At 39.9% G+C, this 20057-nt stretch overlaps 1 long non-coding RNA gene across 7 annotated transcripts in view; it reads left to right on the forward strand.

The window, feature by feature from the left end:
• The window catches only part of LOC146444219 (uncharacterized), a 299825-nt gene that overhangs the window by 180138 nt on the left and 99630 nt on the right, over window positions 1-20057 (forward strand). For all 7 annotated transcript variants that reach the window (XR_014849725.1, XR_014849722.1, XR_014849723.1 and 4 more), the window contains one exon: window positions 14664-14735. This is a non-coding gene — a long non-coding RNA (uncharacterized LOC146444219). The remainder of the gene's footprint in view (window positions 1-14663; window positions 14736-20057) is intronic.

Here is a 20057-nt window from a genome sequence, read left to right on the forward strand (position 1 = left end):
TTGTTTAACCAACTGAAAAGGTTAGTTGCACATAAGTGTTAGATAATTTTTACTCTATTAACTGTAATTTCCTCTTGAGCACACTTTTGGTCTGTGGTGCTCTACAGCTGAATGTATGACATTTCTAGGTGCATGGGACACTATTGGTAACAATTTAGATTGTGGCAATGCCTGTGTTATGCCTGCTCTATGAATAGCAGTGTCATTTGTCATGTGTTTGAGCAGACTGCCTGTACAACACAGCTGATGACAAATTTTAGGTTGAGATAGATTTGTCCTCTAGTTCACAGACTGGCCCTTTTTTCCTCCCGCACTGTCATTCATCTCAGGCTAACCCTTCTGTGCCCTTTCCATTCTCAGAGAGGAGAGAGATTTGCACATAATTGGATATTCAACACCTGTGTTTCAATTATCATGTTATTTGAAGAATCTGGTGCTTCACTTTGTGTTCTTCAAGTAGTTCTCTTGATTATTTGCTACTGCAGAGCTGCGGTAAACTTGTTTGTTTCTCCTTTTCTCTCTGCCTGAATTTGATTTCAGAAAGCAATCTCAGATAAAGGAGAGATTTCAGAGTCCTAATCACATGCTGCAGTTGTTGGCTTTGTTGCTGCAAGTGGCAACAAAGAGTATACTTTACCTAACACTCTATGAAATGCCAAGAGCAGAATACATTTTTTTTATTGTTTTGTAATATTTTGGTGAGCTCTTCCAGAACAGACATATCTGAAAGTCATGATAGTTGTATTCAGCAAGAATTTTATATAATATTTAATTACAAGATATACATGTATTGGAGGGTTTTGTGGTGAGAAAACAGCTCAGGGCACATATAATAACATATTACTTCTATCTCTCTCTTGTCAATTACCTTTGAGTCATCCTGCTTGCCTAAGTTACAAGTCAATAAAATAGATTTCAAAGTAGAATCTGGTGTCTGCTGAGACACTAACTTCATCACGTGCTTACAGAAAGTACATATTTTTTTGTCATCTTTTTCTCCTAATGTGATTGTTCTTTAAATTTTCTTCTACAGAAAGATCCTAGTGCTCATTAAATGTGGTTTCATTTAAAGAATTGCTGCAAGTCCTTGTTTTTGATCAGCGTGCACCTTTCTTCTCTGTGTGTAATGCTGCGCAAGAATTGTTTCATTTGTACAATTTGCAAAACTCATCAGGCTGAGAAGAGGCAAAGTTTATCACAGAAGTTTGATAAGATGAGTAGACTCTCATTATAAAAAATAATAATAAAATAATGGACTTCTGTGTTTCATTATGTGTTTCATTTCATTATGTGTTCTGGAGCTTACAGAGTACTCATTTATTTTATTGCTCTTTTCAATAACATTATGGTGTGCTGTGTGTTCTAGGACATGTCAGTCATTATTGAATAGAGAATTTCTATCCTTTTTCATCTTTGGTTTTGATGCAAAATCAGGCAAAATTTTGAAGTGCCAGATTTCCATTAAATTGGAACAGAAATGTTGGACATTTTCAACTGTAACAAAATTCTTTTAAATTCCTCAAATGGAAGACTTTTGCTTTGCAAATTTCTGTAGCCTTAAGAGAGTTGTAGTACTGGCCCTTATTTGATTCCATGGTTCCCAGCTGCTCCTACAGTTCCAAAATTGAGCTATAGGATTCTCATACTCATACATGAAAAACCTGCATCTTGAGAGATACAGTTCATTACAGCTGGAGTCCTTTAAAGATCCATGCCCTGCAAAGAGTAAGTGCAAGAATTAAAAACATAAATGTAAATTTGATGTAAATACAGGGAAATACACTGGAAAACATGGAAAATCCAAATTCCAGTAAGTGGAATCTTTTTCCAGTATGTTGATTTTTTTTCCAGTATATGGAAAATGCATTAAATTTTCTAGCATATGTTTTCCAGTGGAGTATTTCTACTATGCTCTACTCTGTTTCCAGGTGTGTGGAATATTGTATTGTGTATAATAATTACTCCATTAGAGATAAACACTTCAAGGTAAGCGATGACAATTTTTCCCTTTGTTTTAGAGAACACCACACTAGAGGAGTTTAAGATGGCTAGCTGCTCTTTCATCCCCCAAATGTGGCTCCTGAGCACAGAGAGCAATCATTTGTACAGATTTTGGGGAGAAACTGCATCACAGTAGCCCAGTGCAGAAAAACCCACTGACCAAATCCTGGTGAAATTGTTGGATTGGTGTGATAGTCCTGAGGGCAGAGCTGGGTTTCCAGGCAGGGCAGTCCAGGTTTATCTCCAGGCTAGATCAAGTAGAGGTACAATTTATGCTGTGAGAGATGAGAAAGGGCCCAGGCTTGATCCTGAGCCTTTTTTGAGGAATCTCCTGGGTCTAATCACACAATCCATGAGCACAGTCAGTAGTTCCCAAGAGAGTATGTACAAAACTCATAGAATTGTGTAGGTTGGAAAAAACTTTAGAGATCATCAAATACAACTGTATTTGAACTATGGGTACCATATAACCATGTTTGATAATAGATGTTATACCTTCCAATTTTTTAGGATATACTTTCAGTTTAACTCCATCTCCAAAGGTGGCTGCCGGATTTAAGTTTAAAAAAAAAAAGGAGAATGGGAATAAATAAATAAAATGTTAGGTGTTCTTTATTGTTTCTCTGTTGATATCCCTGATAAAATATGACAAGTCTTGTACACCCAAAACTTTCATCTGACAGATGAAGAAAAGATAATGCTAGGTCTTTTATTGCACTTGATTTTCTTTTTTTTTTTCCTCCCAAATAATCAGCTAACTCTTCAGAAACATTCAAGAGAAGTTACGTGGCCCCAGTTTCCATTGGACAAAAATATTTTGAATCCTTCAAAGAAAATCATACATTTGGACACAATTAGCCATAGATGCCTTTTCATTTTCTTCTTCAAACATATTCTGGTGAAAGGCCTGCTGACCTTTTGTGATAGATTGCTTCCTGAAAATTCAGTGAATTTCCATTCTTCCTCCTCTCTCGAGATCAGTTTGTCTTCTGTTTATTGAGAGTAATCATCTGCATCTTATTTCCTTGGATTGGAGAACCCAACTAGCCCCTCATCTCTGACTTTTTCTCCTCCACCATCTGTTCATCATATGCTTTCATGGGTAAATCCACCCATCAAAACCAAGGAGCAGACACCTAGGATTGTATTGTAAATTGTTTTATAGGTGCATATAAAGTGATGGGAAAATCATCTGCTGAATTGCTTTGTACCAAGAACAACTCATCAGGTAAAACCAGGACATTCTGGGAACTCAGATACATACAAGAAGTTGGAATATCTACTTCATATTTATTCTTACACGTGCAGACCTTTGCCTATTTCTTCATAGACAAGGATGTACACAATTTTATTGTGAGCACTAAAAAGTAATGACCTGACCTTTCTCTCCCCGTAGTGCTGTTTGTTCCATGTGAGCAGCCTCATCACACATTCTCTGCCTCCTGAGCTACAGCTTGTCACAAGCAAAAGACAAATGCTCAGAAAGCTTTCCCTCTGCTTGATCCCTGTAATCAACTTTATTTCCTCTACAGAATTCCAATTATCCCATTAAACAATGAGTCAGGATGCTTATATTGATACAGGTGCCTTAATTGGTTAATTTGTACTCATGCCAGCCCCAGCTAAGGATTTGTTTCCCTGAGGCCTCCTTAGACAGCCACAGTTCCTCCTGAGCCATAATGGTAATTCCTGGCAGGTGTAGTGCTGGAGCACAGCATTAAGGTGCAGCCCCACCACACACTAACCCATGTTTAGCCATATATATACTTGCTGCTGAGCTTTTATTTTCTTCTACCTTGTAATTTCTAACCTATTTTATTTTAATTATAAGACTGCACTTATATAGCGCTGACCGTATGCTTCTAAAACCCATTTGCAAGAAAAATGTCCTAATAATGTTGTTTTTTTAGTAGCACTCCAAAGCAATTAAACACCTATTAGATGCCAGCAAATTCTGCTTGCAGTCTATCATATGCACATTTATTTGCATATGCTGTCTTCTGAGCGACATAATTTTCATTATTGACTTATGAGGATAGAAATAATAGACAGAATATTTACTAAACTGTCTTTAACTCTGCATCAACAAAATAGCTAATTAAATGTGTAACAAGTTTCACTGACATAAGCTGGGAGGTTTTAAAATCAAGGTGAAGAGAAGGACAAACATTCCTCTGTGCTCTCTAAGACTTGTTCTCACCATGGCAAGAAAACAGGTTATCTAGTCTTGTAAATCATCAGAGAAACCAGACAGAACTACTGATAGGTCTTAAAAAGTAATTTCCTAGGAAATCAGTTTTTCAGGACCAAGCAAACCCACTAGTGAACTGCCAGGATTATTATATTCCAAACTTACATCCTGATAAATGTCATGAGCATGAGCTGCTGCTATAGTCCCCAGAAGGCAGTTTCCAAAGGAGCTATAGAGTAATTAAGTGTCCTACTCAGGGGGCTGTAATAGTTGTTTCTCAACTTCATTTCCGGTTTAACTTACTTTACAGATTTAATTTCTTTCCCTCTGCTGATATAAATTAAGAACTCACCTTCTCCCCTCCTTACTCTGCTATATTAACTGAAAGTTTACAGGAAGGAGCAGCTGTAGGAGGCATCAGAGTCATCTCTAGTCCATAGATGTAATCCTGTGTTTGCCAAAGGCAGCAGCTTGTAGAGAGCAGGCAGCTCAACCTGCATCTTTTGAGTTGCAGACCAACATTCAGAAGGGGGGATGACTCTGTTTGTCTGTTCATGGGAATGTGTCTGTTTATCCTTTCAGAAGATACATTTAGGCTCATATAAAGTAAATTAAACCGGCAGTTTCTGCCAAAGATCTTGTGCAATACTGTTTCACATTCTCTCGGTTGTGGCTCATGTGGTGGGTTGATGCTGGCTGGACACCAGGTACCCACCGAAGCCACTCTGTCACTCCACTCCTCAGCTGGACAGTGGAGAGAAAATACCGTGAAAGGCTTGTGGGTTGAGATAAGGAGGGGGAGAAATCACTCACCAGTTACTGTCACGGGCAAACAGACTCAGCTTGGGGAAAATAGTTTAATTTATTGCCAATTAAATCAGAGCTGGATAAAGAGAAATAAACCCAAATCTTAGAAACACCTTCCCCTACTTCTCCCTTCTTTCCAGGTGTAACTTCATTCCTGTTTCTCTCTCCTTCCCTCCCATCCAGTGGTTCAGGGGATGGGGAATGAAGGCTGAGGTCAGTCCTTGTCTCAGCTGCTCCTCACTGTTCCCCTGCTCCAGTGTGAGGTCCCTCTGTGGGAAACAGTCCTCCACAGACTGCTACAAAGTGAGTCTTTTGGATATCCCGTGGGGTCACAGCCTCCTTTGGGCATCCACCTGCTTCAGTGTGGATCCTTTCCAGGGCCTGCAGGTGGATCTCTGCTCCATGGGCTGCTGAGCCAAAGCTGCCTCACCATGATCTTCATCCCAGGATGCAGGGGAATCTCTGCACCAGCGCCTGGAGCACCTCCTGCCCACCTTCTGCACTGACCTTGATGTCTGCAGAACTGTTGCTTTCACATGTTCTCCCTCCTGTGGTGGGTCCGTCTTGTAGCCAGCTGGAATTTGCTCTGTTGGACTTGGGGAAGGCTTCTAGAAACTGCCCACTGAAGCCACTCCTAGCCCCAGCTGTGACCAAAACCTGGCCATGCAAACCCAATACAGCTCAATTGTGTGACCCAATGCCTCTCTGAAATGTGCTAAAAGCTTCATTTGCATATAATTTAAAATAATAATTAAAGTATTATAGTTTGACTGGAAAACCCCCAATCACTCCAACAAGATAGTGGGATCTGCAGATGATACATTCCAGCAAAGCATCTTTTTATACACACAAGCTGATAGGGGAAATTTGTCAGTGGTTTAGTCACCATTCAGCTGAATCACCAATCTCTTTTTAAAAATAGCTTGATTGCAGCAAGAGGGTTCATCTCTCCTTTAGTAAATTAGATTAAATGCAATACAACAGGTACTCTGCAGAGGTATATTTTGGGATAGAAATCTGTTTCTCCTTGTGGGTGTTGGCTATTTTATATTGCTCGAGTAGTGTCTTTGGTAGACTGGGGTGCCAATTGCTGCTATGCAGCAGTATGAAATAATGTCATTTCCAAATGCGCCATCTTCAGGGACTGCTCCTGGAAATGATCACAAAACCAGTGAGGTTTCTCCTCCTGGGCATAAGTGAACTGTATAAAGCAAGTTCCTGTTCACACAAAGCATAATTGTCACAAAAGAATAACAGCAGCATTTAGGACACCTGCCTTAGGGAGGGAACCACTTAAGGTGGTGACTTAGTCTGCAGATGAATCATTCCTTTCCCCTATGCTCCCCAAAACAGCAGCTGGAACACCAGGCTCTTGAGCACAGAGCAGTTTCTAGAGGACTCTAATACATTTTGCAATTGTTCTTAAGAAATTGAACCAGGATCCATTTCCTTTTTCCAAAAGACTCGCTGACATAATTTTGCAGATTTTTGCAGTAATGCCAGGTATTTTGATTCCTTAGAGCCTGTATGTTTAATGTCTTTCAAGTGACATTTGGTAAGAAACGGGGTAGGGGAAAAGAGATGAACCAGTCTGAGTTACTTGGTGACCTATCCAAGCTTTCATCTCAAAGTCAAAAGGCAGCAGTTCTCAAAGTCAGAGCTGAGTAAATTCCAGCATGTTCAGCATATCAGAAGTACCAGAATTTGTGAATTATTGTCTCCTTACTGATTATGTTTTGGAATGTGAACAAAATTGTCAGAAGTTTTTCATATCTTTGGGGCTTCTTCCAGATTTCTTCTCTGATTTCTCTGGTATCTGAAGAACTGTGAGTGCAAATGGAAGGGTTGTCCCCTCAGCTGGGACACTTACTGGATCTTTCTGCTTTTTTTGGGCCACTGTTTCCATAATAGAGGGAGCAGTCTTATTTCTGTTCAAACCTAAAGATTTTTTTTTCTTTTATATTCATCTTAATTTTCTACTGTCAGGAGTAGCCCTCAAGATATCATGAGCTGGCTTTGTGGCATCACAGGTTTGAATTGCTGACCTTGAAATGACAATGCTTGTGAGATTTCCAGATTAGTTTTATGTCATCAGGGAGCTGATTACTGAAAACATTTTCAAACATTTGATTCTCCATTGAAAGCAACTTCTTGCTTTTTGCAAGTTTTCTTATTAATTGCTAAGGGCTTGCTTTATAGCATCTAGATCTGGGAAGAAACAGCCAAGATGTTTTGAGGATTTGAGATCATTCAGCTTGCAAAAGCCACTGAAACAAATTTATACTGCTACATAAGTGTTATTGATACATATGTTCTCTAGGAATTGGAATAAACTCAGTGTAGCCATGCACTTTCCAGATAAGAAGGGAATGTCCTTTAGCATTAGAGCAAGGATACCAACAGGCCACAAAATATTTTTCATATTAAAACAAGCTATTTCCAGACTGAGGGTGTTTGTAAAGGAGTCTGTGCTAGAAAATAGTGGGGAGTCTGCAGTGAAGAAGGCCAGGGATGGAGACATAATAGTTAACTATAAACCAATCCTATCCTTTCTATTGGATTTAGACTAGATCTGTCCCAAGGTACCCTTTATAAACTGATAGGGCAGTGAACAATCATGATATTGGGACAACAGTATGGGTAGTGAGAAAGTAGTTGAGAACACTGGGTAGCAATGCAGGGGTGGCAACACTGCAGTGTTTCCTGGACAACATGTAGAGCCTTATTTTCAGGATCTAAATAGTTTTAAACCCTTCCATTGTGGGGAACAGTAAACATCTCTCTTGTTATTCAGATGTTTTAATAGTTCTATTAGCACTTGGCAAATTTTGTATGTTGTTCATTTCAAATATTTGCATCCCACCCCAGTGGCTCTCTTACAGCCACTGTAATACATGCTGGATGTGTATTGTTGCCAGGTGTTCCACTGAAATTAAAGGTGATCACATCTGGGGCATTACTGGAAATGTATCATCATCACCTGAGCTCTGGATGTGTGCTTTAGCAACAGTGGGATTATTGGCAGAATATGAAGTGGAATAATCCAAAATATTCATGCAGTGGCTGCACGTCCCTGTGTTTATTATTGTTTTCAATCTCAAGGACTCCATCTAATTCCTCAGGGATGGCAACTACACAGAGAAATCCCATGACAATTAATTATTCATTCATTTTGCGTAGGAAAACAGTAATCCTCAGACTTAGTTTGATTTGATGTTTAAAATGGAAATCTGAGAAAGGCTTTCCTGCTGCTGGAAGTGAATAGCAAATGAAAAGCTTCCTGGAAGACTGCACATAATTTCCACATGTTCAGAGCCCCATGGTTTAGAAGGGTTTTTAGCAGCACTGAGGGACAGACACCACAGCAGAATTATCGACTCACTGCTCTCCACAGTTGTTGTCCAACAGGACAGGAAAACCCCCAGTATCAGTCCAGGCTGGGGGATGAACAGATTGAGAGCAGCCCTGCCAGAAGGACTTGGAGGTCCTGGCGGGTGAGAGGCTGGACATGAGCTGCCCATGTGCACTTGCAGCCCAAAAAGCCAACTGTGTCCTGGGCTGCGTCAAAAGATGTGTGGCCAGCAGGTCAACGGAGGGGATTGTGTCCCTCTGCTCTGCTCTGGACACATAAGACTGTCCAGAATTTGCCTAAATTCCATTATTTCTGAGTCTGAATAGCCATTTGAGAGATTTGTCTTCCAGCTGCCCAGCTATGGAGAAATTTTTGGTGGTAACATAAGGTTTTACGTGTCTATTGGGCACTGTGCGTTGAAATAGAGAGGCTAAACTCATAATTTCACCTGTCTTCTGCAAATCAGAGCATCAGTATGGGTAAAGCAGAGTGTTGTTTCTAGAGGCCCCTTAATTTTAGTGGTATTTTAGTCAAGACCTGGCTTGTTAAGCAAAACTGGTCTATCTGGTCAAATTACAGGTGGTAATAGGAAAAAAGTTAAATTTTGGAGTTGCTGAAATTTTTCTTCAGAGATGGGGATGCTGAGCTCGTTTGTACTTTTTGCCCATGATGAAGCATGTTGTGATTGCAGCAGGGCCACCTTCACTCTCCTGGGTTCAGAAATCAGTGTCCAGAGGTGTAAGCTGTTTTCCCAGTGGTAAGACAGACAGACAGACCTAATAGCGAGAAGAGTTCTCAGTCTTCTCAAGAAGAGACTCCTTTTATCTCTCCCTGCAAGGTGATCAGTGTTATCAGCTGGTTTGAGAGCCCATTTGTGACAGAGCAGTGCAAAAGGAACAAAGCATGACTGAGAGATACATGCAGTACAGTGCTTTTCAGAGCTTATTTTTAGACTGGAAATAATGTTGGTTTTAATCTTCCTTGACAGGTGTTTTCAAAGGCACACAGGATGGACACTGATATTTTACCTGTCAATGCAACCTTGTTTATAAAATCAAGGAAACATTTAAATGTACCAAGACTGTAGATAGAAGCATTCCTTCCTGTTCTTTATTTTGGTCTCAGCTAAAAAAATTTTCCAGTAACTAACTGATTTTAACAGAATATGACATTTTCTTTGCTGTACACAGGGGAAGTGGTTTTGGGGGGGGATAGAGCAGATTTCCTGTGATTCACTGGATCTGTGTAGAAGGTCCCTGTAGAAGACATGATACAACCTTTTACAGTACTTGTATTCTTTACACAATAAGCTAGTTATGTATTTCTTATTCAGATTCCCAAAGGAATTGGTACCTCTTTGGTGCTAAACAAGCTGTTGGGAGGTCCTTCTATTTTCAGCATAATCTTGGTTTCCTGAAAGTCCACTGGAGAGCTACATGCTGTGGTGGCAGAGCATACTTTACCACTGATTTCTGAACTTCTGGAGGTCACTGATGAATTGCTTGTCAGCTTCCTTCTCTGGCTGAGAATGATTGTTCTCATGGTTTCTCTGTTGAGCTGACTTACCTTTGCATGTTTCCCTTCAGTGTTTTGGGAGTGCATCCAAATGCATGTTTCTATGCAGAAAAGACAGGCATTTTACATTTCCTTGGGGTAAATGTGATGTGATGATGTGATGATCTGAGGCTGACAGCAGTGACAAAACTATCAGTCCCTGGGTGGTGAGAAGGAAGAGGGGCATGTGTAGAGCAAGGTGCATTCACTTTCAAACCTGGACTGTCTGTTCCCTCTGCTGAAATCTGGCTGGCATGGAGACCAGTTTTGGCTAAGCTGCATGACCCTTAGGTCCAAGAGATGACTCAGAACCAGTTATAAATGGCCAAAGCATTAGGAGCTGCAGCTGTCTCCCTGATGCTGGCCTTTATCCATGTTCCTGCAGCTCTGTGGGGTCAGCAAAGACATGGCTGGGGAGATTCTGTGCCAGTGAGGATCCCTTCAGCCAGGACACGCTGTCAGGTTAGGTTTGCCCTTGTTTATTTGACCAGGTCAAACTAGCTGGAAAAAGTCCTGGTTTGAATGTACAGCAGTAGCTAAATAGGTAATTGAAGACAGGGAGGGAGAAGGACACTCGCTGGAGAATCAGGGCAGGTTTGGTTGTTGTAATCCCTTGCTAATGAAGCTACCAATGCTGTAAATGGCAAAGGGAAAAAGAGGCTCAGGCAGAGCAGCAGGAAGCCAGAGGACAAACACATTTTAAACCTTTTTCTGCTATCTTGGTAGATGGCTTTGATCGTTTCACAGAAACCAATGGGGGAAAGAAATGACACCAGAAAGGCAAAAAATATCCGTTTTATCCCTCTTTTTCCTCTTTTTCTAATGTGTTCTTCAATACAGATATGGCAAAGGTTCAGAACAACAGCATAAAAAAATACACATAGCAATGTCAAGAAAAAGGGAATGCACTAAATGCTACCTGCTGTCTATCCCATTTCAGATAAAAAGTGGTGAGTCTCACTGCACATGTTTTAATCTCAAGAATTCAAGTTTTAGGTTGAAATGTGTTTTTGCACTGAATTTTTGGAATAAGTTAAGTAAAGGCAGAGAGAGAGGAGAAACAGGCAGGGACTAATCAAGGACTAATTTGTTTCAAAGTCTGTTATATCCAAATATCACAGAGAAGTGCCTTAACAGAAGAGATGTTTTATCAAAGGAAAGCCAATGTGAGATCATAAAACGAAAGATGAAAAATGTCTTAATAGAAGATTAATAGAAACATAAATAGTCTCAAATTTGCTAGAGGAACAAGAAAAAGAGCCTCAGATGAGAGACTTAAAGAAAAAAGTTGTGCCTGGTAATCTTAAGGTAACTGCAGTTATGTCAGGCAAGACAACTAACTCAAGCTGGAGCTTCTCTGTGGCTTCATTCTCCCACATTGCTCTGGGGTTGTGATCCTACAGCCACAGTCTGGCAGTGGTGAAACAGAGCTGTGCAGAGGCTCTGCCAGTAACTGTGATGGGTTGGAACTTCACAAAGGGTGACTGAGGTCCACACCACAGAATAAACACCCCTGAAACTGAGTTTATACATCCCTTACAGATAATGGGAATCAGAAACAGCAGTGTGGAGTGTTCAAGAGGGATTGGAATGGTGGAGGCAATCATGAGTCACATGGCTCAGGGCGCTAGAAAATCCAGCCATGGTTTATCAGCAGCTTCCTTAAGCAGCCCAGGAGCTGACTGTTAATCTGGAACATGTTTCTCTAAAGACTCTGGATGAGTTTTTCTTACACTGCAGTTTAATTACAAAGCCTTTTGCTCATCTCTATCTGTCTCAGCCGTTTAAACAGGTGGGCCTTATTTTTAGGCTCTTCCACCTTGCTGTTGTTGAGTGCCCCTGAGACAGTGATGTGCTTCAGCATTTTAGGGCTTTTCTTTGCTTAAGATCCAAATGTTTTAGAGGTTTAAGTAGAACAGGTGGTAGGTTTTTTGTCATATCATACTTAATAAACAATGCTTAATATGTCACAGAGCTTTGATGCCTACCTGTGAAAAACAAAAAGGAATAGACCTTCTAATCTGTAGAATAAATACAGTAGCCAGCTGCTAGGATGGCTCATAATTTTTATACAGCTGGTTTCCAGTTCTATGGAGCTTTATTCTGCTTGGATAACAGGCACTAGCACCAAGACCTACTCCAAAGTCCACTTGAAGTCATTAGAAAGACACTCTTGATCACACACCTTTGAAGAGTGACCCCATCCATCTCTCAGTATTTATCTCTCTCTCAGTGTTTATCTCTCTCAGTCTGAAGTGGTACATGAGCATTGCAGGCAGGGAAGTCACCAAAGTAGCTCTGATTGTGGGACTGACAGCACCAGGAACCCAAGCAGACCTGGAAGCAGCTCTGTGATGAGAAGCAGGGTTTACTGTTTCAGACAGTGTCACACAGGCAGGGGTCTGCTTTTTCTGACCTCAGCAGATGATTTTACATGGCTCTGAGCTGCAGTGGTTGGACTTGGGCCAGAAACTTTCAAGCATGGGAGCTTGCTGACACCTTTTACTGTCTTTGAAGCAAAGATATAAAAAATCTATTGTATTTCTTTAGGAAGTCAGTGTTTCTTTTCTTACTCAGCTAATTATGTGTGATTATAAGCATACCTCTATAAATTATCATTAAATGAAATTTAATTCAAATACTATAAGGACACTGATATGTAGTACAAAAATCACCAGGGTGCATTTTCAGCAAGAGTTTTGCTTGTTTTTTTCCTAGTGAATGCTCTCTGTAGTCCCTCTTAATGGTGATAACTGGTTACATTCATTTATACATGTCAACAGCAAAAACATGTGGAATCTTCTTAGTCAGCTGCCCAAAACTATCTGCTGCTGGTCTTTATTTGATAATTAAGAAAAAAGGAAAAAAATCCAACCAGATTGCAAGATCTCCATAGGAAGCCAAAGAAGCTACAAAGTTCATTGTAACAAAATGCTATGACTGGATCAGAAGTGGGACATAATAATAGCAAGAAAGGTCTAGAAGAGAGGTGTGAATCTGTATTATGTTGTCACGGTCAGCAGATGCATTTATATTTTGATTTACAAGACCTAGCTCCTTTTTGATATTGAAAAAATATCTCTTTCTGACGCCTCTTTTCTTTAACCAAACCAGAGCCATGAGTGTGACCACTTGCCTAACATCTCACCAAACAAATCCTTACATTCTCATCTTCTTCCCCCTGCTCCTCCCAGACTCGTCCTGCCAAGCCTGTTTCCCTCATCCCAACCCATACAGGCCAGCAACTCCTGGGCTCTTGCAGCTCTGCTCTGTTCCACTGCAGTCTTTGCCTTCCCTGCTCCTTCTGCTGCTCCTGATGGTTCTCCTGCAGCAGCATTGCCACAGCTGAGGGAAAGGATGTGGCTTCACTGGGGACTGCAACACAAAATGTTTGTCCCTCTCTTTTCTCTTGCTCCTTGGGTGAAACTAATAAAACAATGTACTCTGCAAAGCCTTCCTAAGTATGGGACCCCAAGGCAGCCCAGACATTTTATATGCCAAAAACTCACTGTGGCAGCTGTGAAACTCAGTGCCACTTGGATATACAGCTTCTCTTGCCTTAGGGCTCAAGGCAGGATAGCTTCACTATCAAGGTGCCAGATCCAGAATCACAACTAACATCTTGCACTTCCCACACCAGTGGTCCCTTGAGGCTTGGGAAGGAAGCTGGACTGTGAATAACGAGGAATCTGAACAGTTGGTGACTCACTGGAAGTCTGTGGTCTGAGATATCGACAGTCTGCCAACAATTTTATCATAGTTGTCAGTGAGAGGAAAGATAAGAACAGAACCACAAAGTGGTGTTGATTTTTAAAGGTCAGCATACTTGTGGTTCAAAGTCACTGTGGGAGGAATCTTCTGGATTTGCACAGAGATTTCACTGAGAAAGGGATAACTAAAAAAAAGTGGATTACCTCATCTTAATATAAAATATCTGTGAATTAGTGTTCTGAATACTGGTAAACCTAGTCTATCAGTGCCCCAAACTTAAATACACATTCTTCTTTCTATTTCCAATGTTGAATTATCTGGAAGTCCTAAACATTTCTTATCATAGGAATGCCAAATTTGTGAAAGTGTTTGCTTGTGCATTTGATTGTCTCTCATCCCAAAGGTGGTGTAAAATAATTTTGTGCAGTGGGATTACTAATAAGAAGCCAGTGAGCCCCATTTGCTTGTAGGTTATCATCTGTATTGAGGAAGGTGGGAGAGCCCCCAGACTTAACAGATGTGTCTGAAAATCATGCTTTCTTTTTATTGTAGCCTTACTGATCTTTACCAAATTGACAAAATGACATTCAACTGGTAAAAAATGCTAGTAATTGTGTACATTAATGCAGCTAATATCCCCAGGGTTTTCATTTGACGCAAAACAAAATTAACAAAAACCCAAATCAAATTATCCTCAATATAAATGAGTTATAGTGTGTTTGCAGTGCTGCAATCCCAGAAAAAATGGAAGATTCTAAACCAGCTAAAAAAAGTCAGAGCCCATGGGAGATCTGTAGGGCCCTGAGCTAGAGATGGTTAGATGGAGTAATTTGTCCTGCAGGTGAGTCTTTCCATCTCTGACAGCATCTGTCTCATTTGTTATTTCTGTGCCTCCTGCTTTATATGGCTCACGGATGTTACCTTCACTGCATTTTTGTGAACTTGTTAACACCATACTAAGATCTCTTCCCTTTCTGTGTCTTGTTCTGTTGTATTACTCAGTCAAGAACATTTACTAATCAAGCATAACTTCCATTTGCTCCACAGATTCAGACATTGATTATTGCTTAAGACACCACATCTTTGAAGAATATGTTATGCAATAATGCTCCATTTCAGGTAGGTAGCCCAGATAATCTGTTCGATATCTCTACACTGTTCCTAGCTTGATTTTCTGTACAGACTTAAAGCAGAATCATTAACATAATCTTCAAATATGGGCAAAAATAAGAATAGATATCAAATATAAGCTGACATAAACCCCTGTTTCATCCATACTGAGAAATTTCTCACTTTCTGTAGAAAGTTTTGCAATTTTTTCATTGCATAGCAGAATTAAACTTAAAACTCACACCTCCCTTGCTGTCATTGCATCGTGTAGAATATCTGCTCACTGCAGTTGTGGAGCTGATTTCTATAAAGGTGAAAAGAGCCATTGTTCATCTTCATACTTCCATGCATTGAGTAAGTCCCTGGCACTGAGGCTGAGATACAGAAAAGTAATGTGCAAACTTAAATTGTGCAGGCAACAGGACCACTCTAATACAGTCACTGGGTTTTTTCTTTATGTTTCTTTGAGACCTTTGTGATTTCCTTAGCTCTTCACTGCCTTGCACAGATAGTATTTTATCAGTAGAGTAACTGATGAAGAGCCATTCTAGAGTTATCCTGACTTAATTTAGGGAAAAAAAAAAAAAAAACCTGTAACTTTTGTTAAGGAAAATCCTAGCCTTTCCTAAAGTACTTTTTTCTATAGCCCTCCAATTTATGGCAAACTTAATTCAAAGTTACCAGAATGTTTCATTCTTACTTGTAGTGAGTAGACTTTTTAAATGTTAAAATTTTTAGAATTACTTTTTTTTTTCCTTGGGAACTTACAATGCTAAAATTTGAAGTGGTACACCATTTAGCTAGACAGTGACTGAAACAGTGACATTGCTTATTAGAATAAGCTGGACTGACTTACTGCTTTGCCTTGCCTTTTTCTGGTTTTTTTATCCTCATGAACTTGTAACAGCATGCTGAAGATGAAAAATGGAACTCTTGGGAAAAGTGGTTTTCTGGTTTTTTGTGGTTTTGTTTTTTTTTTTTTTCTTTCAAGGAACACCCGACACTTTAGGAAATTGTACAGGAGTTGAATGCTCTGTAAAATTTCATAGAAAACTGTATTTATGTGGCTCCAAAAGAGGACTCCTTGACCTGCATTACTTCCTCATGGCTAAGCAACACTATGCCATAGAAAGCACATGTCAAAGGGTTTGGTCCCAGCCAAATCCTCCACTGCTAGTCCATTCCTCCACTTGTAGATCTTCTTGTGTCTGCTAAGTGGTAACAACTCTAGGAAGTTCACACTTCAGCCTTAACACAAATCAACAGAAATCTTTGTCTACCACAAGATGCAAAGTAATTGAAACTCAGGATTCCTGGTATCTGACTAGAGACATGGAGTCTTCAGAATGTCTCAGCAAATTTAAAGTTTTTGATTCTTCACTAACTAAACCCTCTATTTCATATTTGTTAAGTCAAAGTGTAAAAAACCCAAAACCAACCAACCAGCGATAACAACCAAAAACCACCACCAGAAAAAACCCCCCAAAACCCCCCCAAACCTTTCAGGGATGTTCACATGAAAAGACTAATTTGTAGATGGTAGTATTCATATGCCTTTGAAAAGTTTCTTGTTGGCATCAGGCAATCCAACTCCTGCAGTTTTTCGAGAACCTATGATAAAATATTTGCCTTGCCTCATTGCTTTTTGGTTGGCTGGTTGGTTTTGTCTTGGCCTTTCTGTGTTTATGGAATTTTCCTCCTTAATCCTCTTTAGATTTAGGATTAGAACTCAATCCCCACACTAGGTTCAAAAGTTTGCTGAATTAATCTGTTGTTGCTTGAATCCCTGAAGTGGGTTCTATTTTTTTCTGCAATGCTTAGGAATTACTAAAACTTCAGTGGAGACTGTTAATGAGAAGCTGGAAGTCCAGTGATTAATTAATATATTGTAGTCTTTTTCACTTGGCTTTAGTTCTATACCATGGCCTGGGGGGATATATCTCTTAGGTTGTCTGGCAGCAGCCTCATTATTAACAGAAATGGGCCATAACTTCTTCAAATAAAATCTTTTCATTGATCTTAAAAGAGAAATTTTAACTTTGAGCACTTTATTTAGTTTCATAGCTATCTTTTCGTGTAGTTGTAATGCTGGGACCCCGAGGTCTACTCTACAAGGTCACACCACGTTGTGCTGTGTGTCATTAGGACTTGCAGGTCAAATTCACTTGGGTCAGGAGCTGCACAGCTGTGAAACTTAAAAACAACAGCAAATTTTGAAGTTTAGTGGATGGCATTTGTCCCCAGCAGTCACTTCATAGTAAAGGTACCCAATGCTATTTCGATTCTGGAGGGGACAGCTTTCAGATACCTTTCATAAAAAAACAACCCAGTTCCAATGTTTAACCTACAGTCACTAGAGCTTAGGGCCACAGACACTTTTAGATGTGCAGATTACTCCCAGAACTTCTTGAAATCAAGAAGAAAAAGGACACTCAAGTAAGGCCCAGTGGTTAGTTTCAAAAAGGTAGTCAAGAGGTTAAAAATTATTTGTTGGTGTCTGATCTACAAAAATCACCAAAAACTACCAGCTGGGATTTTCTGACAAGAGGAATGGCTGTAGGGATGCTAACTCTACTGGCAGAAGCATCAAGAGCTACCTTCTCTCTAATCAAATCCCCTTGTAGTTTCAGGAGAACAAAGATTCACTTTATGTTTTGTGACACTATCTGGATTTAAAAAAATATATAAATTAGTTGGTGTGAAATGAATTTGCAATTTTTTAAAAATTATTTTTAGGAAAGGACTGTACAGAGAATAAAACAACTGCTGAAAAATTTTGAATGCTGTATGTAACAGTTTTGAGTAGTATTGTGTAACATTCAGGTGAAAGATTTTGACAAGATGCAATGATTAATGTAATGTAAGAAAAAATAGGAATGGTAGGATAGGATGGATAGGATAGGATAGGATAGGATAGGATAGGATAGGATAGGATAGGATAGGACAAACAGAACAGGTATTCAAACAGGTATCAGTGAGTGCCCTGAAAGAACACACTCTTCCTAGGGCTGAAATCTGTATTCACATGGGCTAGTGGAATAGCAATATGTATTCTACATAACCACATTAATTCAAAAACTTTGCATTTCCGAAGGGTGTGTAAATTGCTGTAGGTTATTCAGAGATTTGAGGTTATTCCATCTGTCTTACCAGTTCTTTATTTTCCCCTTAACTTATTTCCCCCCTAATTTTTGTCTCTGATACTTCACATTAGGAGGTCCTTGTCTTCACTGTCATTGACTTTTGGAATCGTTTGTTCCCTGTAGTGTAAACTGTACTAATGGGAATGTGCCATCATTTTGGAGATACCTGCTGCAATATGGAGAAATCACATCAAATATACCAGGATTTTTTAAAATTGGATATTCTCACTAAGACATTTAAGAAACAGAGTGAAAGCCAAGGTGAAAGATCTTCAGTGGCTTGACCCAGAAGCTTCTGACATAGATGCCCCACAGCACAGTGTGTGTGTCTTTGCTGCATAGACATGGATCAGCAATCAGAGGCATCAAAGGCTGTCTTTGACACACTCCTCTATGAACAGTTATTTCTCACTAGGTTATTGCAGATCCCTCATATTATAATTTGAATTTTATATTTCTATGACCTAAAAAAAATATCTACAGACCTGTGTGATCTACAGAAGCAACGCATATTACAGACATACTTAATAAAGGAAAAAATTGTGTCAATGCTTGGAAAATTATGAAAAAATATCAGTTTCCTGCACAGGTCTAAGATTCATTGTTTCAACAAATGTCTGTATGAAGAGAATACACATATATGTATAATTTCTCCAATGACTTCCAAGCTGGTTTTCTGAGTTTTACATGGGGATAGAGGGCTTAGATACACAATTTTCTGATAGGTTTGACGCTGAAAAGGGTCTAGGAAAACAAAGGCAGGGGGACAGACTTACATGAACACATCCCCAGTTGCACTAGGCAGGCCACATGTGCAATAGGTGGTATGGCTGTTTTAGCTGAGGGAAAAGGATTGGCCAGAGTTTAGTATTTAGCAAATTGAGGTATAATTCATCTGTAATAAATCAGGCTTTGCTTCTTCTGCTGGTCCCAGAACTGTTTGTTATATGTTTATTTTAGGGTTCTGTGCCTGCCATAAATCTGAGGCTCTTTTCCAAGCAGTGACAGTGATATATTGGCATGACTATGTTGGCTCCCAGAAGTGGGACTGTAGACATGCTGAATGAACAGAAGTTCGTATTTCCTTATTAAAAAAAAAAAAAAGAAAAAAAGAAGGAAAAAAAAGGATCACTATATGTGGTCGGAGTCAATGAACATGTTTTACTCTTGACCAGAGGGGCTATGAAAAAGCTCATTTTTGCTGGGTGAATTTCAGTTGGTGTGCTCCAGTTTAATTTTTTTTTCCCTGATGATTTAACTTAATATCAAAATTTTCTGAACAACATGGGACTGGGTTGGATCTCCTGGGCAGACCATCAGGGCAAGGACAGCTGACTCCAAAAGCAGCCTTTTAGTTTCAAGACTTTTTCTATGTTTCAGCAGAAGTGGGAGAGCAATTTCCAAGAATAAAATTAAGGAAAAAAACAATTGTTTGTCCTAGAAGTATAATGTCAAAAGAGTGTCTAACATTGTCAGGAGCAAGGTGGGAAAGAATGGGGATGGGGTCAGAAATGTAGATCAGGAATGAGAAGCTGGTGCTTCCTGTGTGGGCCAGGGGGATTTTTGTGTGCATGTCTTAGGGATGAGAAATGAAAAAGAAGTGGCACAGCACAGGATGGGGATACCAGGGTAGGGAGCAGGGAGAGAGCCAGGAGGTGAAATAGAAGCACCCCAGTGGGATTGTATAGCAGTGGAAACAAAGCCAGAGAAGCCTGGGAATAGGAGCAGAGCAGAGAGGGGTGAGGTGCCTGGGCAGGAATAGAAAATAAGAGACCTGGAAAGTGGTGAGAGGGGGAGTGGCTGGGACCTGAGGACGTTCAACACCCTACAGCCAGAGGAGCAGGGGACAAGGGCATACATTTGTTTCTCTGTTGCCAGAAAACACTTGCAAAGGCCACTATCCAACCACATTTCTTGGCCCTGGCAGTAGCTGGTTCATATAGGATAGAAATACATGGTTATTTTTTAGCCAGGGAGATTTTATACCAAGGTGGCTCTGTAGGATGCTGCTTCAGTTCTACATGCCCTGATACTGATCTTTGAAGACATACCGAATTTTGGTGTTAAGTAACCAACCTCATTGTCTTCTTATAATATGTGTGTGTTAATAGAGATATATGATTAAAGGGAAAATGCCAAAAAACAAAGCCTAAATATAAACAATGCAGCTGGAATGAGCCCCAAACTA

This window comes from Lichenostomus cassidix, chromosome 1 (assembly GCF_008360975.1).
Source record: "Lichenostomus cassidix isolate B80296 chromosome 1, HeHo_3.0, whole genome shotgun sequence".
NCBI lineage: Eukaryota > Metazoa > Chordata > Aves > Passeriformes > Meliphagidae > Lichenostomus > Lichenostomus cassidix.